At 34.6% G+C, this 26262-nt stretch overlaps 1 protein-coding gene and 1 non-coding gene across 3 annotated transcripts in view; both read left to right on the top strand.

Moving 5' to 3' along the window:
• MAGI2 (membrane associated guanylate kinase, WW and PDZ domain containing 2) overlaps positions 1–26262 on the top strand; it is a 1312517-nt gene that overhangs the window by 103881 nt on the left and 1182374 nt on the right. The gene's annotated exons all lie outside the window — the stretch shown is intronic.
• On the top strand, positions 3239–3342 carry LOC134381373 (U6 spliceosomal RNA). The gene has a single exon (XR_010023970.1). It is a non-coding gene; the product is annotated as a U6 spliceosomal RNA (small nuclear RNA).

The raw sequence follows: 26262 nt of genomic DNA, 5'->3' as shown, positions 1-26262 counted from the left end.
GGATGAGAAAACTGGAGAAAGACATTGCAGGTTGCAGAGGGCCTTAGTGCCTGAAAAAAGATTGATGCTTTATTGGGCAGGTGGTAAAATACTGAACAAGAGAACGCAGAATCAAAAAACTGTTTAGGAAGATTTCTGTCACCACAGGTTGAAATAAAGAAGGGAAAAACTTGTGGTAAAGTATCATTTTAATTTTTATACTGTGAAAACAAAACCTCAAAAGTAGACTTATTTTTCTGAGAGATAAAATGTTCATAGGAAATTAGATGAGTTATTTGCGAGGACAATTGGTGAGAAATAAAGCAACTTGTATTAGTTAGTGATTTCCTAATGAGATTAGAAACAAAAGTAGGAAGTATTTTGAGGAAAGGACTCTTTATAAGGAAATGAAAAAAAAATGGTGGTTCCTTGTTGCTAATTAGGACAGAATGGCAACTTCAGAAAAATCACAGTGGTGAGTACTATTATTTCCCTTAATGAGGGTAGAATATTTTGCTCATCCCATCCAATTTAAGAATTGTCTATTCTTCTTTTGAATCTGAATTACATTTTTACTAATGTAAAAACAACTCCTAAAAAAAAAAAAAAAAAAAAAAACGTTAAATGGTTTACCAGGAACACTCTAATACTGGAAATCATTGCCAAATCATTTGGTAATATTTTTATATTTTTTTACATCTCTTCACACTTGGCAATTCCCTATGCAACAGTGAAAATAATAGATAAGGGGTAATTTTCTTGGTGGGGAAATAACCAATGCAAAATGAATGAAAATCTTGAACTCAGGCATACTTAAGATTCTAGTTATGAATATGTATTTTTACAAAAGCTGTTACTGTCACACAAAATCTTTAGAAGCAAGAAGGGACAGAGCCTCAAAGATTTATTTTTAACTTAGACTCTTCTTTTTCATAATTCTTAGGTTTCCTAGAACACATCCAGGAAACAAGCGTTGTGAGAATTTCTCATTTCTCAAACTGAGCAAATTCAGTTAACAGCATTTTTTCCCTTCTATGCCTCAAGAGAACATCAAAATCCAAGCTCTGAGGCCTGGTGTCTTAGATTCCTAAATTCTAGCATTGATACATGTATTAGTTTGCTAGGGCTGCCATAACAAAGTACCACACAGTGAGTGGCTTAAACAACAGAAATTTATTGTCTCAGTTCTAATGGATGAAGACCAAGATTAAAGTGTCAGCAGGGTTGGTTCCTTCTGATGCCTATGAGAGAGAATCTGTGCCATGCCTCTTCTGCTGGTTTGCTGGCAATCTTTAGTATTCCTTGGCTTATAGAAGCATCACCCCGATCTCTTTCTTCATCTTCCAGTGGTGTTCTCTCTGTATATGTGTCTAAGTCCATATTTCTCCTTTTATTAAAGGCACTAGTCATACTAGACTGGAGCATACCCTACTCAATACGAACTCATCTCTACTAATTACATTTGCAATGACCTTATTTCCAAATAACCTAAATATTTTGAGATACTGAGGATTAGGGCTTCAACATTTTAATTTTGGGGAAACACAATTCAACCCATAATAATACATAATAAGTAGATAGGTATAGACATTGTTGAGAGTCATCTTGCACATCATCCACTCATTTGAGATCTCTGTTTTTTATAGTTATCCAAAAAATTAAAGATACAGAGGCAATTTTTATTAGAAGAGGGATTGTTTTTCAATTGCATTTAAGCTTCACCATTGCAGATCACCTCCTTGCTGGCTCCCCTAACCTCAACACTTACCCCAGCCCCAGTTCTTTAGCATGCTCTTTAACTGAGTCACCCAGGAAAAATACCACTTTTATATTACCCCCTCCTCAATAATCTTCAGTGGCTCCCTGCTACCTACACAATGAAGTTCAAGTTCTTAAGTATGTTACTTAGAGTCTTCCACCCAACAAAGCATATTTGCCATTTTAATAGTCTGTCTTCACATGTACAAACCCAGTGTTTCAATCAAATTCAGCTGCTCATCATCTTCTGAACACACCAGACGCCTCCTTATTTCTGCACCTTGGTTCATGCCTATTATTGGAAATCTCTTTCTTTTATCATCCTGGAAGCCTGGCTGAAATCCCTCCTCCTCCATGACACCATCATTATGTACGAATCATTCTCACCTCTCATTCCTATCGTGCTGGTCCTATGAGTCATTTTGAGCTAATTTCTGTTTATGTTGCTGTTTTTTCTTCACATTCTTATGTCTTACCGCCCAGCTGGCTTGAAAACATCTTGACAGCAAGTGCATTTTATTTTGATATTTGTACAGGCCCTCACCATTATTGAAACAGGATTGATTTATGGTGCCTTTTGTAAAAAAGTGAAGTATGTAGTGGCTGTGTTTTTGCTTCACTTTGATTTGTTGTGCACCCACAGTTAGTTGCTGCATTCTCAGTTCCACATTATCTCATATATAGTTGTGAGTCAAGGGATTTGGATCTATCCCATTGAACTACTTCATTATGTCCTCAGAGCTTTAGTTAATTTATCTATAAAACCAGGAAGTAATACTAATATAGTTCTAAGGTTACTCCCAGATCTAAGATTCTATACAGTATATCATTTCAAATGCAGCCTCTACATAAAGTTAATTGGACATGGCAGGCTTTTGTACAGATGTATAGATGGACGGACTGATGAACTTGGTGCTGTTTTTTTGTCAGTGCTGACTGATAGTTTAGTGACTTTCAATTATTTGTTTGATTTTATAATACATACTCTGGCTACATTATAAATAGTTTTGAAATGACCTTCTGAAAAAAAAAGAATTAAAAGATAATTTGAAGATAATTTCTGTTATATCATATCCAGAGCTACTAGCAGTGATTAGCTACAGGGAGCAGGATTGGAGAAATGAGGGGCAGGGGAATTCTCCTTTAAACTTTTCTTAAACAGACTACATATTAATTTCATAATTATGAAAGAATGATCAGGCATTTGGGGGGCCAATACCTTTTTCTTTTTTTGGCAGCTGGCCATTACGGAGATCTGAACCCTTGACCTTGGTGTTATCAACACCGCACTCTAAAAAGCTAACTGGCCAGCCCGATGCCATTTTTTAAAGAAAAGACATCAGTCTAGTGAAAATAAATAATAAAACTAAGTGTAAACATCTTCTTCCTCCTTCATATGGAGTCTTAGAAGCAAGACGCCAAATCTGAAAGTATCTGTGGAGTACGTTGATAGATTTATTAGTGTCCTCTTTTATCATAGCATTCAAAGTTCTTCCTCATGGTGCTCATTTTGGCAGCACATATGCTAAAATTGGAACAGCAGAGAACATTAGTAAAATCCTGTGCAAGGATGACACACAAATTTGTGAAGCATTCAATATATTTTTGCCACACACACACACACACACACACACACACACACACACACACAAAGCAAAGGGATACAGCAAAGGGAAAGTTTTGGTGGTGATGAGTATGTTTATACCTTGATTTTCGTGATGGTGTGTATGCATGTGTCCAGATTCATCAAACTGTAAGCATTAAGTATATGCAGGTTTTTGTCTTTCAATTATGCCTCAAAAAGCTGTAAATTTAAAAAGTGTTTCCTCAGTATAATTAGTAAAGGAACTAGTGGAACTAGTATTTTGAAGATAAAGGGATACTAATATAAACCAGTAACTCAAGAGAAGCAAATAGTATGTGGTACTTGGTATCTGAGTTAAGTATGAGTAGATGAACACTGAATGTAATACTAGATTCCCAAGAAACTCAGAGTGAAAAGAATTTCTTGGCCTGTATCCTTTTCATTGTGTGTTAGAAAAAAAGTATCTAAGTAAATCTACAGAGAAAAACTATCCTGGCATTGGCTTAAAGATAAAATCCATTTGTTAGATCTTCTGTAAGGGATGTTGGGGCACAGAATAAACCATGTCTTCAACTACAGTGTTGTAAAAGATGCACTTTGTTTCAATGGACATTTCTTTTACTGAAGCTCTAACAGTGCTGACAGCATAATACCCTATCTTAATACAGGGGAGTTATTCTTGCAGAAAATGAAAAACAAAGCCTAGGCTCTTTGCATTTTGATGATCCAATTTTTTCAAGATTTAACTGCAAGAATTGAAGTTTCTAGCCCATTAATGTAACCATCAGATTGTCTTGCATCATCTTTAAATGTATCATTCTAAGGTGAGTAAGAAATATGAGACGAAGACAGGGAGGAACCTCACAGGTAGGCACGCCCTCTATGTGTCATTCCCACTGGGAATCAGCCCCTACTGAGCAGGAGTATGCAGAAAGTTGGTGAACAAATCCAAGAAGAGTGGTGTCATTAATTACGTAGTGGAAACAAGTGGGTCTGGAGCTGAGGAGCAGAATGTGGTCTCCAGGGCAAAGATAGCATGGGTGTGGATGTGACAAGTTATCCAGTTCTCCCTCCTGCAGCAAGATAATGTAGGCTTCTCTGCAGCTTGCCTAAATATTGGGGGGAAATTTAAGGCAGCTGTTAGAAGTTCACATCAGTTCATCAACCATTTGGCAATTCAAATGAAGAGTTCAACCTGTTGGAATTTCGAGTGGTGGCCTTAACCAGTTCAGGTTTAACCACAGTACCAATGGGAGAGCTCCTCATTCTGGTGCTCATGAAATAGACTCTCTTGTCCAACACAGATAACTACACACTGTCTCCTTAACCAGGAGTATTGATTTTTATGACTCATCACCTTTCTAAGGAAGAACTGTTTCCACTGGCAGAAAAAAATGTCACCTTCTTTTCTTTTTGTTGGTGAGGTCCTACTTACACCACTTTGGAGGACCAGTCCAGGGGTTAACCAAATGGTTCTCCACCTGTGTTCTTCCATTATCTTGTCCAACGTATACTCCAATCAAAGAGGTATCACCTCTTGGTTACAGAGTTGTGGTTTTTATTAAATCTATAAATGCAATTCTTTATTTCTACCAATGTCAATGTAGAGAGTGAAGGGAACTGACATTTATTAAACTTTGCTTATAAATCAGATACTCTGCCAACTACTAACCATTTTCTAGATAATTTAAACAAGGTTTCACCGAAGTTCAGTAATTTGTCCACAATCTTATGCTTAGAACTGAGATTAAATCCAGATCCATTTAATGCCAAAATATAAATTTTCCCATTGTGTATTCCTGCGTAATGGGATAATTAAAATAATTTTATCTTACCCTATATATATTTCAGGCATTTCTTGGCCCATTGCTTACAATGCTACAAGTGCTATGTACCCAGGTTTACCTTCTATGTAATTCTGGATTTAAGGATCTTTCACCTAGAGTCCTGTGTTGTCAGATGCGACAAATTGTCAAGTTCACTGGATTTCGTTTGTTAGTAACTTTTAATAATAGATTTGAGTTTATAATAGTAGAGTTTACCTCACCCAATATGTTCTGATTTTCCAAGGATGATTCTATGGAAGAGTTCCCATATTCTACCAAATGTTTAAAAAATTCTCTGGGATCTAGGACTGGTGCTGATCTCCTCCATGAGACTTTAGGTAAATGGCCATCCCAGGTATATTAGCCCATTTTTGTTGCTTATAACAGAATACATGTGATTTATAAAGAAATAGAATTTATTTCTTACACTTTGGGGGCCGATAAAGCCCACGGTCTGGGGAGTGCATGTGGTGAGGTCCTTCTTCTGGGTGGAAACTCTCTATAGGTTCCTGTGGTGACCAGAGTGACACATGGTGAAAATGGGCTGAACAAATGAGCTAACCTTCTCACTTGCTCTTCTTTTAAAGCTGTCAGAACCATGCCCATTATTCCATGAATGGATCATTCCATTCATGAGGGCACAGTCCTCACAATCTAATCACCTCTTAAGGCCTGCACCTTTCAAATACCATAATTAGATTTCCCATCCTCTTAACACTGTTCGAATGGGAGTCAAGTTTCCAGTGCATGAACTTTTGGTGGGCACATTTAACCCATAGCACCAGGGATGCAAGCTTGGATCAGAGTTTAAGATAAATGGAGGAGCTACTTCGTTATGAAGCCTGGATGGCACTTCTGTACAATTGCACACACACACGCACATATACATACACACACTCCTCTGTGTTACCCCACCATATACAAACTTACACAAGAAATTCATGCACAAAAGGGCTTGTCTAGAAAAAAATTAAACCTTTCAAAGACAAATAATTACAATTGATACAAAATTCTGTTAGAAAAAAATGAGAGTGACAAACTTGTCGATGGATGAGCACTTATAAGAAAACTGTTCCTATAAGAAGGTGTGAAAGTTGTGATCTAAAGTTTTACTATGTATTGAAAATTTTAATGAAGCTCTTACTTCTATGAAGGAAGAATTTGAGTTATAAATGCAAGAACTCAAGACAGTGGGAGGAAATGAAGGGTCAATTGGCAGAAATTAGTGAAGTGAAAGAAACAAACCGAAATCATCACAGAAATACAAAAGAATTCAAAGGAATAGATGTGAGAAGAAACACTGTCAAAAACACAGTAAGGACATAGAGGATAAAAATGAGAAAATGTAAGAAAGTGAAATAAAAAAGGAAGATAACAATGTTAGGGAAAAAATGATAGATATATAAACTAGGCAAAGCAGAATCTATATATGCATAGTTAGAGTCTCTGAAAGAAAAAAAGACAATAAAATAGAACAAATATTCAAAAATATAATTTGAGGGTCAAAAAGTTATGAACAGAAAAGAATATACAAATCTATTCAAAGGATATATCATGTAGCAGTAAAAATTGACTCCAGTCAAAACTGAGACATATTCTTCTGCTACATACCCAAGACATATGTACTTGAGACATATCCTAGTAAATTTACTAGCCTTAAATCATACAGAAAACATCTTTTAAATAGCCAATCAAAAGGATCATCATATTATTTACAGCAGAAAAAAAAATCAGGCTTGCCTTACATATTTCCTCGGTGGTATTCAATACTACAAGTCAGTGGAGCAAAACCTATGAGACACTCAAGGCAAGAAAGTGTAAGCCAAGGATTTCATGTCCAGTCAAGATGTTTATTAAGTAAAAGGCTACAAGCAATATTGAATTTGCTACATTCAAGAAACACTGCTCACCTATCAAAGTCGGAGCTTCAGCTAGTCAAGGGAACACAGAGAAAATGTCGTCAAAATGACTGGTAAATATGCATTTAACAGACCTAAGACTAAAAAGAATGTAGATTCAGTTAAAAAAAAACAACGTAAATTTTATATGCTTTGGCATTTTGGAAATATACAAATAACAAAAATTGGAAGAATAAAAGGGAAAGAATTTTTGCAGTTTCTCAAAAAACTAAACATGCAACTACCATATGTAGAATATCATAGGTATAGTATTTACTGATTGTCTCATCTGTAACAGTGTGGAGTCAAAGGATATCCTTAAAGTTGATAAATCAAATAATAAAATTATAACTTGGTATGGCTATATCACTTAACAGTAGAAAGATGATAAATAAAATTTATTTTAAAAATAAATGCAAAATAGCTAAAATTAGAAATACTTAAAAATTTGGAATGACAATACTAATTTTCAAAATTGTACATCTAAAAATTGAGTAACCTCTTGTGATGCTATGGCTAATGTCTGAAATCCTGTCGACATAGCCAATTGTAGCGCTTTTAATCCTGTTCGTGATGCCAGTTGTCTAGCTCCACAACCACACCAGTTGTTGGGCTCTTTAACCTACCGGTAATCCTGCCACTGGGCCAATTGTTGAGCTAGGGCTGGGTCTGGAGTTCCCAGACCCCTCAAGCCCATTCACAGACTGGTCACAAACACTTCATATGCCAGGCTGGGTCACCAGACCCCACACACGCCAGGCTGGGTTACCAGACCCCTTCACACAGGTCTATGAGCTAGGCAACTGGCCAAAAGGTCCTTGGAAGCCATAGGTTGAAAACATGGCTGTGCCAGGTAGATGCCCGAAGCAGATGCATGCCCTCCTCTCTCTCTCTCTCTCTCCCTCCCCCCTCTCTCTCCCTCTCTCTGTCTCTCTCTCTCCAAAACTAAAAAGATACATTGGCATGAATTCACACTAACCACACACACACACACACACACACACACACACACACACACACACACACACACACACACACACACACACACACAATTTGCTTACAATGGATGTGCTAAACCACACCCAATTGGACATGAGTTGAGGTCTCTGACCAAACTGTTCTATTTTCCCAACACCCTTTAAACAGAATAATGAGGTAAACATATTTTTTTCTCCTGAGTAGATACTCCTAAAATAATTTACAGCAAAATATAACCATAAAATAAATATCACTGCTTTTCCCTGCACTTATTTTCTAGAAAATTTAGTATACTGCATGAAATCATGGTTGCGTTGAAGATAAAATACTGACTTAGGTTGCCAATGCACAATGGAGTGGTTGTAGAATCACAGAGTCTTTTGCTTGGCTCTGAATGCTGGTGAAGACTCAAGGAAGCACTGTCCCATGGCAGTAAGAGAGAGTATTGCCATGGGTTGATAGGGAGGTCTCCTCTTTCAAGGAGCAACTTCAAGGCTTTCTCATAACTTATGTTGTCTGCAGAAGATATCCTGATTCTTGGATCTCAAGGGAGCAAAATATGTTACAACATGTAACATGGGACATAACATATTTTGGGGGCCTAAACACTTTTGAGAATCTGATGAAAACACTAGGACCTTTCTCCAGGAAAATGCATGTCACATTTTGCCTATAATCATGTGGGATTCACAGGTCCCCTGGAGCTCATCCTAGGAAATCCTCAGGGTTTATGGACTCCAGGTTAAAGATCCTGGTTTAAAAAGTTCTCTGGACTTCAGTCAGAATCTCTACTGTTGAGCATACTGGTCAGAACCACAGGTGTTAGATGCTCTGATAGAAGGGAAGCTGCTAAAACAGCATTCATTGTCCATCTAAGCTCTATTACTATTCTGAAGTGTAAGAGTGACTCTTGTCAAAGTCTGGTGCACAGACCACCTACATCAAAAACTCCTGGGTTCCTGTTAAAAATGGAGGCTTGGTTGTTTGTTTTCAAACCGTACACTAGACTAGAAAAAAAACGGCAGAAGCAACATCAGAGCTGGGCCCCTGCTTCTCCAGACTCTGTAGAACAGCAACAAATAAATAGCTCCACCCTTAGTCCCATTGCCCTCTAAATGAAACATTCTAGAGCTATAGCCATAGGTTGCCAAAGGAGGTAATTAATCATGAATACAAAAGATTTATTTTTCTATTTTAAAATGACTCACTTTTAGAGAACACTTACCACGTGCCAAGCCTTCAGGTAGCTGCTATCACAAAGGGATATTTTATGTTCATTGCAATAGGTAGGAAGATGTTTCTGGGTCACTAGTTTCAGTTGTTGGCACACGGGTCAGCATGGTGGTGATGCTGAAGCAAGCACACACGGGATGTCTGACTAGCCCACATCACATCACAATTAAGGATTCAATTTCCCATGTGGCAGCTAGGCAGGACAGAGTCCTGTTTTCTGTCTTTAGCCAGAGATTAGAACATGTTTTATGAATGAACATTGTCATACGTGATTATCTCAATGGACACTGTGGTTCAATTAGGAGAACAGAGAGCACTTTAGCCCAGAAGATTTTCACTACTGTACTCTTACAAGAGGTGATCTAATAGGTATCCAAGGTAAGTAAATGTCAGATTTACAGATTAAAGTCATCACCTTTAATTGTACCAAGAAAGACTGATATCACCTTGATCTCAGATTTAAACCAGCTCCTCAGACTACTTCATTCAAATCCGGGTGAATCTTTCTGCACTGCTGACTGATGCTATAGCTCTTTCTCTTTGCAATTTTCTTTGTCTTCATGTGAAGGGAAACTCTGGACATGTATAGGAATGTGCTCAAAATATTTAATTTGGTACTCTGTGCCCTGCAGGGCCAATGCAGCAGTCTCCTATGCTCCAGTTTGTTATTGCACCTCTATAGAATTCACAATGAATTTCACAGTGGACTGCTCAATATAAAATGTCCTCGATTTCAGACATCTTTTAAGGTAAAAAGATGACTTGAAAATTCTGTAAATTCAAAGACTCAGTGAACTAAATGGACTTTTGATATGTTTCTAATATGTGCTTTAAATACTGGAGAAAGTAAATAGAGTTTTCATCTGTTTTCAGTTTTAGATTTTAATTTTTAAAAATTTATTCTGTGTGTTTGAGGTTTACAGCATGATGTTATGGGATACATATAGATGGTAAAATGGTAAATACAGTGAAGCAAATTAGCATTATGAATCTCACATAGTTAATTTTCCATGACAAAAGCAGCTAAAATCTACTTATTTAACAAAAATCCCTAATACAGTACAACTTTATATAAAACTCCTATATAAAAATCCCTTTATATAAAAAAATCCCTAATATAGTACAACTATAGTCCTCATTTTGTACATTAGATCTCTAGACTTCTTCATCCTAAACATCTGCTACTTTGTATCCTTTGGCCCACATCTTTTATTTCCTTCCCCTCCACCCCTTCCCCTGGTAATGACTGTTTTATTCTCTATCTCTGTATCTTTATTCAACCTTAAAAAAGGAGATCCTGCCATTTGTCACTACATGGATGGACTGGGAAGACATTATGCTAAGTGAAATAAGCCAGACTCAAAGAAAAATATTGCATTATCTCACTTATATGTGGAAGTTAAAAAAAAAGTTAGATACTCAGCTTTAATTACTAAAAGCCATTTTTAGCATATACCATTAACTCTTTCATCTTAACACTATTTAAATATTCTCTGTTCTTCCAATTTTGTGAACACATGAATTATAAATGAAATACTGGAAAGTTCATTTTCCTTTCTTATACATAATTGTTTCTACTTGCATATTGGTCATTATTTAAACTATATAGGTCATAACAATATTTAACTAATCGCATATTGTTAGTTAGATAATCACAGTTTTTGTCTTTGTAGCTAACTCTTTCGTAAACGTTTTATAGAACTATATAATATACTGATGTTGAAGAACTTGGGCTTTGAAATTGGGCAAGTTAAAACTCAACTCCTGGCAAAATCTCTTAGGCTTTAGCCTAAGAGACATTACCTGTGTCCTAAATGGATACAGATTGGTGTCTTACTGATAACTCTGTCCTGAGAATTAAATGAGATAGTCCATGTAATCTGATATATTGTAATGCTCAGTAATTGTTAGCTATTAGAATGATATAACATATTTTGCTCTTCTGACTTATTAATTTGAGTTGACTTTCTAAAAATAAGGATATTGTTAATTAATATGGAGACTTGTTCATTTAGTCATACAACATTTAAATGTCTACTTTAAGCTGGTTGCTAAAAGAATGTGGTGAACAATATAGGTGTGGTCCCCAAATAACAGGTGATTGCAGTTTGGAAGAAAATACAGACATTACATTAAGTAATTACAGTGAAGTACAGTGTTACAGAAGAGGAAATGCAAGGTGTTAATGAAATACAACTAAGGAGATATATATTGCCTGATTAATTTCTAAACTATTGAACGTTTAAAATAATATATGACAATAATGTGTCTAGTCACCAATGTCTTCAATAGCTTTTATCTCGTTTTTTTCTTTATTTCTTACTTAATAGCTGCAAGATGTTATTTCCCATTAAATTAACATTTTATGTAATTTGAAGTGTATTTGTATATTATATGATTATGGATTTTAAAATTTGTCAGAAAGAGCTACCTATCCTTTGTCCACTAAGTATGCGGCTGTGTCCTTAAAATAAAATTATCTTAGTATAGATTTTGGATTCTTCTTTATCTGTTTCCTGTATTTTTTTTTTTACTATTTTTCTGAAGTTAAGCTTTGTGGTTATTGTACTAAAATTTTTCAATTTTGTAGTATCACATATATCCTGCCTTTACTTTATAATTTTTTTCATTGCTTCAATATTTATACTGCATACTTTCCAAAGTCTTTTTTTTTTTTTTTTTTTAATTCTTGACCTTGAGAGTTTCCTAGCTATATCCAAAAACACCATCGATATCACAGCAGGCTGTTTTTCTTTCTTTTCTATACATAAACCATGGTTACTGATGTTCACTCGAGCACTGTGCAAAGAAGCAAAATGCAGCTTGAAAACAACCTAAAAACTCTGCTCTGAAAAAAATAAACTAAATGCTAAATCATTGTAGATGTATCTTTTTTATTAAAAGAAAGTGATTCATGTTGTCAGTTTTATAAGATCTTCAAAATATCTGTATGCTTTAGATGGGAACTTTCCTCAAATTAAAAATGATCTGCATAACATATATTTATATGTACATTGTTCCTTTACAAAGATGGTCCTTCACCAATTCATAGTTCAGCAGTGTAAACCAAGAAACAAATCACTTTTCTTGAGAAATTCTAACATGAATGTTAACTTACAGACTCTTTCTTGATATCTTAAAACCACTCTTTTTGGACCACATTTGAATGTTCTTAAAGTAGCTCATGAAAATTGTTTGTAGTTATACATGTCATGTATGTATAATTGAATTATACTTTCAAGAATAATCTGATGAAGATGGATAGGGTACTAGAATTTAATCATTTTTATATCTCTTTTATTAAAGATTTTCAACTAGGCTTTCTTAAATTTCAGGAACAATGTGGTTGGAGGCAGAGATTGTAATACGACAACATTATTCTTTCTGAATGTATGAGATAGTTCTTTAAAATAGGGCCCAGAGTCCCAGGGCATGCATAGATGTGATTTGGTAGAGGGTCACTGACTCAGGAATATTCAAACTGGTACAAGTACACAGCCAAGTCATCCTGCAGTACCAGATATTACTCTGTAGTGACTAAATTGTGGAAAGATTAAGGGAAGGGGCTTAGATGGCTCAGGAAGTATCTATTTATCACCTGGTATGGAACAATTAAAATATTTAACGACCAGTTTAGCTGTACTTGGGTACACAGGTGAATTTACTCACCTTGGTCTGACCCGTGGCTTAAGTTAGGCTACATTGACTGGGTGCCTCATGATACTCTTACAATGGAACAAAACCTAAAAACAGTGCATCTGAAGAACTAGATCTAGGAGGGGGAAATTATGCAGTTATTGAGGAAAGTCTGTAATTGTCATGTGAACACATCTCTTACAGGGAGAAAGTAGTGGGAAAAAATTAATTGAGGGGAATATTTACAGTTTGTGGTTCATATTGTGAACTGAAAATTGAAGGAGACACTCTAGTTCTCATCTGCTCCTTGTTGGATTTGGAGCAATCCTGCAATTTGTTTCCAATAAAACCATGGGATATTCTGTTATATGATCTATCCATATATTCTTGTCCATATATCAGATTGCTAAATAAGATTGGGACCTACCTCAGGGACTGGAATGTAAAGAGCTGTGACTCCATTTAAAAATGTCTCAAATTCTAAATGTCTCAAAAGTTCTTATGGACCAGAAAGTCAAGCACTGTGAGAAGAGCTACCCTGTAAAATAATTAACATGTCTACTTCTACACTGTTCCTTTTAATTATTCTTGTTTCTGTGCCTCCTTTACATTGTACCCCAATGCCTTAGGTCATTTTTCTCATCTAAACAATAGAGGTACAATGGTCCCACTACTGAAAAACTAGCCAAAGACATACAAGTTTCAACAAAGAATTGAAATTTTTAAAAAAAAAGAATTTTAAATTTTCATGACCATTTCAAACCATAATCTTATCAATTTCAGTTGATTTTTATGTATTTTCCTATATATTTTACAGCATTTATTGAACATCTTAGTATACCTAGCTAAGCTAAATATTTGAGGAGACATAAAAGTGCATAATGCCAACTATGCTGTGAATTAGTGTATCGTATGGCAACAGTAAAACTTGCAATTGAAAGCATTAGCTATGAAAGAAGCTACGAGGGATATACATGGAAAATTCTAAATTAAATATAATTAAAATTCAAAATGATGTTTTTCAGCATGTCGGAAACTGAAATAACTATTTCTCTATTTTGTGATTCTTAAACATGTCCACTGACATTATCAATATATCAATATTTTTCTAGACACTTGGATATCCGTTATTTTATGTAATACTCACACCCCAGTGTGGCTACTAATATTAATTCTAGTTTATGGGTAAGGAAATGGAACACTAATGTTACACAAGAAGTTAAGTGGAAGAACCAGAATGTGAATCCAGGTATCCTAAGTCCAAGTCTTTTTCTCTGTCCAGTGTGACAACTGTCTCTCAAAGGTGTTTACTAGATATATGAGGGTACCTCAAAAAGTTCATGAAAAAATTTGTTTTATCCTATAACTCCATTTTCCTCGAACTTTTTGAAGTATCCTCTCATATATGGATGAAATGGAGGGGTAGGTGGATAAGTAATTGTATAGCAAATCTATTTCATTATTTATTCATAATCTATTATGATCCTTAACTCTAAATTATTGAATTTTGGGGGGAAGCAAAAACTTTCTTTCCCCAAAGAGGAAAAATTTACCAGAAAATACTAGAAAAGTAATTTTTAAAAGTTGATTACTTATAAAATTCTTAGAAGAATATATTGACCTGCTACTATTTTTTTTAAAAAAAGATTTTCTTCTACTTTAATTCTTAGTGTTATATGTTCAACTAATTGATATTTGTGTTTTAACTTCATCATATTGTATATTTTTTATAAGTAGAAATATTTTGAAAGTGACTCTGATTAACAAACTAATTAAACATACAGTAAAAACACCTTTGTGCCTACATAAATAATTTTAAATGTATTTGAGTATCATGTTTAAAACTCTGGTTTATTAAGTCAGGGAAATAATAAGCATTATTTAATAATCTGCACATACATTTCATGATTCGCAAATGTACTTTTCTTTGTCTATACAATTTCACATTTAAAATGGAAAACATTTCAATGGTCCTGAATTTCATTTTCAGTCTCAATTTTTCAAACAACAAAAAAGGACAGTCTCATTTGTAAGAATAAAAGGACTTTTCTTCATTTCCATAGACTTAGGAAAAGCAGAGTTGCTATCGTAGATTCAGTTGAAGTTATGGTGTAAGAAAGAAGACTCAATGAATCAGGTCCCTTCTGATACTAAATTCCAGAGAATTTACCCTTGTAAGTCCCACAGTAACCAACTTCACAAAGAAGAGTTTTTATTATATGGTGCCTCCTAAACATGGAACAGGGGTGGTAATTATGGGGAACTTGGAAATATTGGTAATATTCCTAATGAACTGCTTAAAAGTTGAATAAAATTGTAATTAAGAAAGCATTTTTAAACCTAATTTTAAAATTAGGTTTTGTAGGGAAGGGATACTGAAACTTGAGAGGGTGCTAGAATCTGAAAATGTGCATATAAAACAAAGAACAAAACAAATATATTTAGTAACGTCATTTCATAGTTAGACTTTGTAATATGAGACAGCAATCTGATTAATATGTAACTGAAGAGAAATATAGGGCAATAATGCATGTTACTTATGACCTAACTGTGGTATAGAAGTCAAATTATATAAACCTCCAGAGGATAGACCAGAATTCAGTTTTTCCAAAAGAAGCAAAATGGGCAGAGGCACATACCTGTACATCAAGAAGATATTATCAGCATGGAAATTTGTGGACTGGGAAGCATGTGTAGCATTGGGTATCATTTAACATAAAAGAAGACAGGAGTGAGATACAATCAGGTCAAGTAGAAGGTGTTGATATCCCTTAATGAACACAGATCACAGTAAGATGTAAGACAGAAAAGGGACAAAAGTGTCACTTATTGAGGTATGTGATAATATTTTTCAGTGAATGTTTATTGAGTTTTTCCTATAACCATCAGGCAGTAATAAGTGTGCTCATGGGGATTTTAATCTATTGGAAATGGGCCTTTAGTGCTGCAAAAGGTAAAATCCCTTATATATTATGCCCTGACTTATACATGATTTCAAATCTATATGAGAAATTATAAATAACAGCTGCTATCTATTGAGCACCACTTTAAATACTTAGCCAGATAAAGGAATGAATTGAGTCAATCTTCACAACTACTCTTTCCATTTACAGATGAGGAAACTGAGGCACAGGGAGATTAAGTAGCTTGCCAGGGTCAAAGAGCTAGTAAGTGGCCTAGCAGGGCTTTGGCCCTACAAAGTACAGCTGCAGAGCCAATACAGCCCTGTATTTTCAATCACTAAGGAGGACTGAATACTTTGGGCTCAATTCTGATTCATGAGTAACTTCTGGTAGACGTATTAGAATTATTTGAGGGAAAATATAGATTATGTTAAAATTTATAATACTCCTCCCAGAAATGTACTGAGAATGGTCAGATTAATACCCAAGAGGTTATAAAGGAGAATTTATAATTTTACAACACATATAGATATGATTCATGACCAAAGACAATAGGTGCATCTGGCTTCAGAAACATGAGTGATGTTCCAAAGAAATGATTCTGATATAAGAGGATAGGAGGGAGGTACTTGGGGAAAAAATATAACAGAGGTCCAAAGAGATTAGATTTTAAAGGAAATGTTAGAAGACTTACAATGACAAAAGTGAAAATTTGATTAAGGAAATCAATAAAAAAGTATAAATTATATGTGGCTACAGTGCTTGAAAGGAATGATGATCTAAAGGGGTTATGATGATCCTAAATGAAGACTTTGCCATGTTAAATGAGTTTGGGTGTCCAGGACCACATAAATCATCATTCAAGGAATTGAAAGAACTAGCAGATTTATTAAAAGAACATTTGCTAATATATTGAGCAGGATCTTGTGCAAAGTATTTTAATTTTTTACATTTAATCCTCACTACCACTCTTTGACCATATGAACTATTAATGTCAACATGTACAAACAATGAGACCGACTCATGAGAGGCTGAATATCTGGTCTAGGTTGAGATACTGTAAATGGTTGAACCAGGATTAAAATGCACGTATGTCCCAATCCAAAACCCATGCCTGATGTGGTTCTCAAATACCAGTCTTAATGTCCAAAATTTTTTTTAAAATGTAGTAGATTTCAGAGCTTGACTTTAATACTTAACAAAATTCTAAACCCTTATTAAACATTTGCTTAATAAAAATTTATGAAATAGTCTATAAGAGTAAGTCCAAATACTTTAAGATGGGTTGGTAGGCTAGTATGTAAGGGGTATGCTATGAACGCTATAGATACACTGTTAATGAACTTTAGAAGGTCATTTAGTGTCATTATTGGGAAAAAATGAGTACTGAATAAACATATAATTATATCATATCTAAAGTAAATTGATTAATAGATTGGTAGTAATTGAAGGGAAGTGGATAGAGTGGGGCTGGATGAAAGCTTCAGTGACAAATGAGAGAGCCTGTCCTTGTCAACATTTTTTTCAAATAAAGTATCTGAATGGGGGTATATGGCCCACAAGGCTTTAATATTTGTGTGTATCAAACACTGGGAAAGATAATTAATCCCTGTGATTACTTCACACAGTTAAGATTCAAAAGAGATGATGAATGAATTTACCCAAAAAGAAGAGATATAAAAGTGATGAATTCAATGTAAAGTTAGATTTAAAAGGTAACTGCTTAAATATGAAAAGGGACATAAGATGTACCAAGAGTTGATGTATAAATAAGATACCTAGAATTATAGGTGATTGGCAGCATAATACAAATTAGTATTGTGACTTATGTCCCCACAAAAATAGTGATTTACCCCTCTACTCAGTATGTCTTGTTTGAAAGAAAGAACCAATATTGTTGATGTACTCTGTACTTATTAAACTATACTGAGGATCCTGTGATTGTTCTTGACTCTACATTTAATAGGATCATCAGAAATATGGAGTCCACTTTAAAAAGGGCAACAAATGGTCTGGAAAACAAGTGCTGCAAAAGCGTTGAACAAATAGGGAGTAGTTTGCCTGAAGAAGCAAGTAGAACATGATATCTACCTACTAAGTGTTAGAAGGGATATCAGGGATAAAGGAGATAGTTTGGATTATTACAATTGTCTACAAAATTCTAGAGTTCAAAACACCAAGGAATGGAAGCGATAGAGTGCTGGATTGCATCTCAATTTAAGAAAGCCCACATTAGTAAGAATAGAATCTTTACCTCCTGAAGTGGTATCTTTCCATCACCAGAACTGTTTTATGTGAGAACCTGGCTTTGCACTAATCAGTCCCTGCAGATCTGACGGTGCATCTGAACCTCTAGGAGCCTCAGCAGAAATGGTAATAGTACTTACCTCAAAGAGTGCATATGAGGATTAAAGAAGATACTGTGTGTTTAAGAGTTTAACCTGGTCCCTGGCACATAGCAAGTCCTCAAAAATGATACCTACTTTTATTACTAAACAACCAGTTTCCAAAGAGAATACTGTAGAAAAGGTGCTTTTATCATATATAAATGGAACTAGACAGCTCTAAGTTGCCTTTCAAATGGTAAAAAGTTAAATGGCCATGACTCAAACATTGCGAGGCCAATAATTACTCTTTACGCTTTTTAAAAAGTATACTTGTGTCATGGTTATAAATACTTTGAGACAAATATTTTGGTCTTTCTGATACATAAATAAACCCTAAATATGCTAATCTATGTATAAGAGTTAATGTGTGTGGGAAGTAATCTATAAAAAGTAAGTTAATACATATAGTTCCCATGGAACTATATATCTCCAAATGCCTACATTGGCATTTTAGTTCAATATGTGCAAGTGCTTTTATAGTCATTTCAACTTAAATTTCTAAATATCACTAGTCTCTGAGGTTATCAGTTTTCCTGAAGTAATACATAGAATACATAAATATGCATATAGATATAAAATTATTTATGTGAATAGTTAAACTTTGCATATTATTGAATCATTACCAATATATTGGGGCATATAATCAATTTTAACTGAACCGTACAGCCTTTATTTTTATTTAAAGTATTTTTATTCAAAATATTTTAACATTTACTTGTATATATTTGTGGGGCACGGTGTGTTGTTTCAATATATGCATATACTGCACAATGATTCACTTAGGGTAGACAGCACAGTTTTGTACCTATTAGTCCACTACTTCTCTGCCTCCCTCCTCCCTATCCCTTGCCTCTGGTAACAATTATTCTACTGTCTACTTGTATAAGAACCACTTTTATTTTCTTTTAGATCCCACATATGAGTGCTATCATGCAGTATTTGTCTTTCTGTGCCTGACTGACTTCATTTAACATGATGGTTTCCAGTTCCATCCATATTGCTGCAAATGATAGGATATCATTTCTTTTTACAGCTAAATAGTATTTCATTGTGTGTATATACCACACTTTTTTTTTTTATCCATTCATCAGTTGATGGACAGTTATGTTGATTCCATGTCTTTCCTATTGTGAATAGTGCTATGAACATGGGAGTGCGGATGTCTTCTTGATATATTGATTTAATTTCCTTTCAGTATATACCCAGTAGTGAGATAACTGGTCATAAGGCAGATCTATTTTTAGTTCTCTGAGGAAACTCCATACTGTTTCCCACAATCATTGTACCAATTTATGTTCCCACCAACAATGTAGGAGATTTCTTTTTTCTTCAGATCCTCACCAGCATTTGTTACTTTTTGTCTCATTGACAATAGCCATTCTAACTGGAGTGAGATATTAAAGCCATATCTCACTGTGGTTTTAATTTGCATTTCCCTGATGATTAGCGATTGGAGCATTTTTTCATGTGTCTGTTGGCCATTTGTTTGTCTTCTTTTGAGAAATGCCTGTTCAGGTCCTTTGACCATTTTTAAATTGGGTTGTGTGTTTTTTTGCTGCTAAATTGAGTTCCTTATATATTCTGGATATTAGCCCCTTGTCTGATATGTAGTTTGCAGACACTTTCTCCCATTCTGTAGGTTGTCTCTTCACTTTGTTGATAGTGTCCCTTGCTGTGCAGAAGCTTTTTAGTTTGATGTAGTCCCATTTAATATATTTTTGCTTTTGTAGTCTCACTCAAAAAAATGTTGCCCACTCCCATTCATGTATCATTTCCCGTATGTTTTCTTCTAATAGTTTCATAGTCATATTTCCAGGTCTTAAATTTAGTTCTACGATCCATTTTGAGTTGGTTTTTGCTTATAATCAGAGGTAGGTATCTAGTTTTAATCTTCTGCATGTGGGTATCCAGTTTTCCCAGCACCATTTATTGAAGAAGGTGCAAACATTAGTAGTTCTCAATTTCATCTGCCAAAGGCTGACAAGGGGAAGGAATAGTACTTTCTAATATGTAGAATTATCTTTTACTTTGAAATGCAAGTACACATACTCACATTCTCTAGACCTACTGCCAAGCCTTTCCCACTTTGTGTGAGTGGTAGCCCTTAACAGACAATAACAACCAAAAAATACTTTGTGTACTCATAATTTTAAAAAAGTCAAAGAATGAATTAATATCAGAATTGCATTCACCGCAGAGTAAATTGGCACAAAGGAATGTCTAAACGTCACCATCAAATAAAGTAGGGTAGACATACGCTTGAAAATGTGTTTACAGTATAGCATTATGATGCATTTAAACTAAGAATATGTTCTATAATAATAGCAATCTTTATTGCATATTTACTAAGTGCCAGATAACCTGCTATAATTATTATATTTTATATTTAATATATATCATTGTATATAGTATGTATTATTTAACACTCACAATAATCTTATGAAGCTATTATAATTCCCACTTCATGTATGAGAAAACAGATTCAAAGAAGTTTTTTATTATTATTGAAATGTATTGATTATACATATTTATGGGGTACGGGGTTGAATATCAATACATGTATAAAATGCGTGATGATCAAATCAGGATAATTAGCATATTCATCATTACAAAACTTAATCATTTCTGTGTGATGAGGAGATTTGTAACTCACCCAAAATAAAACGGGTGGAAAACAAAGAGTGTGTCTAAAACCTTGACTCAATACTCATACTCATCACTGCTACCTACCACCAGTTACTAAAAGCCATAAAGAAAGGAACATCAACTGAAAACCCAATTCTCACTACAAGGTGACTCTCACTTTTAAACAGCAATGAGACACAGGTTATATGTTGCTGATATGCTACAGTGAGGCAAGAGGAGGTTGGTCATTCTTCACGGCAAGTTAGTTTGTTTACTTTCTTCCTATTTGGACAATGGTCTAGTTTTCACTATAAACTATCCTTGGTGAATCTGCTAAAGCCCACCTTTAAGGGTGGTTTTATTATATTTTGATAGTTTTGTAATTAATTCCAAATTTAGTAGCTTGAAGTCTTTGCAAAAAATTGGTCTTTTAAAAAAGGAAGCACCTCTCTATAGAATGAATGGGTGGGAATTCAGAACTCTTAAGTGAGTTGTTGCCTTATATTTCAGTTTTCACTTTGGTGTATTGCTGTTAACTAAAGTATAAAATTGCTTTCAATGCATAAAAGCTATTAGTATTTAATATAGTGCTCCTCCATTTTACAATCTTCACAATAATGTGAAAGAGTAAAAATAATGCTTTGTATTATGTAGCACATGTCTCCATGGAGCCCAGAGGATTTGGTTGACAGGTTCTAAAAATGGTTTTGTTAAGGAGAACAGGAAACTAATATCATAATTATTTTGCAGGTATTGAAACTGACACTGAGACCATATGTAGCTACTAATGTGAACATTATGCAATCAAAATGATGTAGATGGCTTCCTCCAGCCAGCTTCATCATCGAAAATGACCATACTAAGCAGTAGTACAAAGCATTCTTATTTTATTTCTTGCTTACCGAGAGAAACTGAGTGACAAAACAATCTTTTGGGGACTCAATATTACACTAATTATTGGGGTGCTGTGGTAATATTTTGAGTTACTTTATTTTACCTTGGCAATATTGGGGTATTATATGCATATGCTATCTTTTATTTAATAGCTTTATTACAAAAAAGTCATGTGCCAAAGAACTGTAATTTTAAGTATGTTCTAAAGCAACCAATTAAATGAAATGCTACAATTTTTATATTTTGTAATAAGATTGCTTTATAATGTGAAAAGCAAGCACTGAAATTGAGATTTTTTAAATGCGTGGTTGCCTTTTTAAGCGGGAGACATTGACGTTTGCAATGGTGAAATTGTGAAACTCGAATTGTAAGTTTCTTCCCGCACCTATGCCTTCTTCGGTATCCTTGTCAGGTGTGCCAGCTAATTAATGGGTTAAGCCTGCGTGTGTGTGTGTGTGTGTGTGTGTGTGTGTGTGTGTGTGTGTGTGTGTGTGTGTGTGTGTGTGTGTGTGTGTGTGTGTGTGTGGCTTTTACTTTTTTCAGAGAAAGAGATACTATGACTAGAGAGAAATTACAAGCCAGCTAAGCTATATGTTTTCAAAGGTTCGAATGTGTGAGCGAGAGAGAAAGAGAAGGGAATTAAGCTGTTTCGATTTAAACAGAAAAATTTTAATTCTAGCTAAAAATTAATATCAATTCTAAGACCATTCTCAGCCTAGGCTCTCTGCATTGCATTACAATATTCATTCAGTAAATATTTACTGATCACTTGCTAGTAACAGGAACTTGCATGCAACAGAAAAAAAGAAACAAATTCCCGTCTCTGCAGAGCTGAATTTGCACTTGATGTTATTTTGCTTTAGTGTACTCAATATGTCTTTAATTTTATTGCGTATTTCTTTCTACCCTGTCTTCATTTCACATATGTTCTTTTTTTCTCTTCTAAATCTTAGCACATTATTGGCAGTTACTAATATTTTCCCATTTGTGTTACTTCTGTTCAGTCTGAAGAGAGTGACAAACGTGGTTTTGACTGTTAATGGGACTAAGATTGGGCCGCTGATATTCATGGGCTTTGGACTGAAAGCCATTCCTTAATATGATAGGAAAAATAAGTACACACAACACAAGTATTTTAGTTAAATTGATCATGGAAACTAAAACTTTGTGAAACCCATGAAAAAGAGTATTCACGTTTATTGTTTTAATTTGCATTGATTTGATTATTAAAAATGTAGAAGTTATCTATTACCCATCAGATTGGCAAATATTTTCTTAAAATATGAATAGCTGGTGATGGTAAATATGTATTAAAATAGCCATTTTCATATACTGAAGATGAGAATGTTATTGGAGTACCATTTGACATTATACTTATGACCCTCAGTTTTTGATCCAATATTTCTCTATTGTCAATTTATAGAAATTGAAATAGAGATGTGCACAATAGTTATACATTGATATTTGTCAAAGTATTGGTTTAAATAGCAAAATATTGAAAATGTAGTTTAAATGTCTAAGAGGGGGATTAGTTACACAAGTTATGGTATATTTATAAAATTACATACCATTTAATCATTGGAATTATAACTTCTAATAAAACTTAATGATGTAAGTAAATATTTACAAGTTTAAAAATTACAAAATTCAATACTTTTTCTCAGTTTTCTAACTCTAGGCAGAGAAAAGAAATACACAAAATAACAGTGGATCTTTCTGCATTATAAGTTATTTCTTTCTCTTTGCACTTGACTGTATATTCGAAAATCCTTCTAAACAGTGTATTGTTTTTATTATAGGACAAAAAAAGATGTGTGTGTGGAGGGGATCAATTATAGAGTATCTTCTTAGGCTCCATATATGGACCCTTCGGGATTTGAAACTCTTTTAAGTGCAACAGACAGTCATGGTTTGGCTTTGTATCATTTTGTGACCATAATCATGCTATTATTCTATTTTGCTATCCATATAATTGTCAGTGTTCCTAAACAAGTCACAGTTTGTTCTTTAGGTGTTAGTATTTCCCTTTACCAGGTTAAAAGAAAAGAATAGATGCCTGAGTGCAACCTGGATGTCTTGCCCACCCCATAAGTTCTGAGCCATCTTACTGTTTCCCCTCACAAGCACATCATCTTTTCTGTCTACAGGCATTTTTCAGAAAGACAGTCTGTGAGAAAAGAAGTCTAAGAGTTTACATTCTGCCTATATTCATATCCGTGACTAAATCCTCACAATAATAACAAAAACACACTTTTATGGTGTTTGCCATATGGCCAGGAACTGTCTAAATGTTAATCTTCACTACTATCTTTTGGGGTAGGTACTCTTATTTTCCCATTTTATGGACAGGAAAACTGAGGTCTGCAACCAGTCGATAATTTGCCCCAGGTCACACAGCTGGGAAGAGGTGAAGCCAGGATTCAAACCCACCTTGCATAGCTTCAGAGTCTGCACTGTTCTTAATATCATGTCAAAAGATCTTTCTTTCATTGTTTTGCTTTATCTGCCTTAAACTTCTGACAATGTGGAAAGAAAAGAACCTCCACTCAAGATTCTGGTTTTAGAGTGAAAACACATTCTCTTTCCTCTTGTCAGGAGTTTGGTGCCTGGATGTAGATTCAGTAGCTCCATGGATTGTTAAGCGCCTCCTCCTATTCATCATCACCAGCCTAAATGAGGACTAAGTGTGTAAGGGAGTAGACATTCTGATTTTGAACATCTGTCACAGTGGCTAAATTCCCAGCTGCTCCATTTCATTATTGGTTGTGTTCAGATGTCAGGGGAGTGTTTGCTTTTAAAAGTCGCCCTGTACTTTTTAGTAATTAAAGGAAAACAGGATGCAGAATATCTGATGTATCACTGACACTGAATGTAATTTGCTTTGGATGAGTAATATTTTTAGTAGAAAGCTTCTAAGGCATATTATCATTACAACATAATTTATGCTTATGGGAGTATACCTTTCATAAGTCATCTTAAAAATATTTTTCTATCCTTATAAGATAGCACATAGCAATTAATGAAGTTTTAAAACACCAAAATATAGGCTTTTCAGCCATAGGGGACAAAATCCTAGAAAAAAAATCTATTAATGTAATAGTGTAACTTGAGGTAAGTTTAACATCCTTATGTGGTAGTTAGTATTTTCCAGTTTTTCCTTAAGAGACCAGCATTATGTTTATGATATGAACAATGATCGTGGTTATTTGAAAATCTTTAGAACTTACCATGCAAGCTTCATATAAAAACTATAGAAGCAATACTTTATTAATTTAAGGCATAATTCTTTGTTACTTTTGGTCTATATACTTGGTTCACCATCTTTGAAGAAAAGGTACAGCTGGGTTTCAGTGTCTAGTAAATGTTCTGGATGCAGTGAGAAATCTGGCATTTAAAAACATGACTTCCAAGTGTGTATGTGTGAGTGTTTATGTGTGCTTGAACATTTGGATTTATATTTCTTATCGGTAATTATTTGGGATGATTTTACAATTGGAGGGAAGTAGCAGATTGGGGAGGTTGTCAAATGTTCAATATGAGTTGAAGTGAGGAACCCCACTATTCCCCAGCGCTCGATGTTGCTAAATTATCATGTTGTAGAGTTTTCACAATAATGATAATAGTGTTATTGTTGGTAGTACAAGACAGCTAGCTTTTCTTTCAAATGGAGATTTTAATGGCCTTTAAAAATAATGCCTTCTTGCTGCCAGTATGGATCTGGCCATCACCTCTTGGGTACGAGTGGTGACAGGCAGTTTGTACTTCATGAATGTTCATAACCAGTAAAAAAAATAATGCCTTCTTTTAGGAGTTTTATAGTTTCAGGTCTTATATTTAAGTCTTTAATCCATTTTGAGTTGATTTTGGAATATAGCTAAGGTATGCATCTAGTTTCATTCTTCTACATATCGATGTCCAGTTTTCCCAGCACCATTTATTGAAGAGCCTGTCTTTTCTCCATTGTATGTTCTTGGTGCATTTGTTGAAGATCAGTTAGCTGTAAGTATGTGTGTTGACTTCTGGGTTCTGTATTCTGTACTATTGATCCATGTGTCTATTTTTATGCCAGTACCATGCCGTTTTGGTTAACACAGCTTTGTAGAAACACTTCAGGAAGTAGGACTGGGCACAGATTTTATAACATGACCCCAAAGCACAGACAATGAAAGGAAAAATAAACAAATGGTATTATATCAAACTCAAAAGTTTCTGCACAGCAAAAGAAACAATTAATAGAGCTAAAAGACCACCGACAGAGTGGGAGAAAATATTTCCAAACTATGCACCCAACAAAGAATTAATATCCAGAATATGCAAAGAACTCAAACAACTTAACATTAAAAAACCCAAATAACCCAATTAAAAAATGGTCAAAGGAGTGAATAGGCATTTCTCAAAAGAAGATATATGAATGGCCAAAAGACACATGAAAAAATGCTCAACATCACTAAGCATCAGGGAAATTCAAATCAAAACCACATTGAGCTATCATCTCACCCCAGGTAGACTGGCTGTTATCAAAAAGACAGAGAATAACAAATGCTAGCAAAGATGCAAAGA

This window comes from Cynocephalus volans, chromosome 6 (genome assembly GCF_027409185.1).
Source record: "Cynocephalus volans isolate mCynVol1 chromosome 6, mCynVol1.pri, whole genome shotgun sequence".
Taxonomy (NCBI): Eukaryota; Metazoa; Chordata; class Mammalia; order Dermoptera; family Cynocephalidae; genus Cynocephalus; species Cynocephalus volans.
Note: the sequence above shows the minus strand (reverse complement) of the source record. Positions and strands in the feature narration are given on the sequence as shown.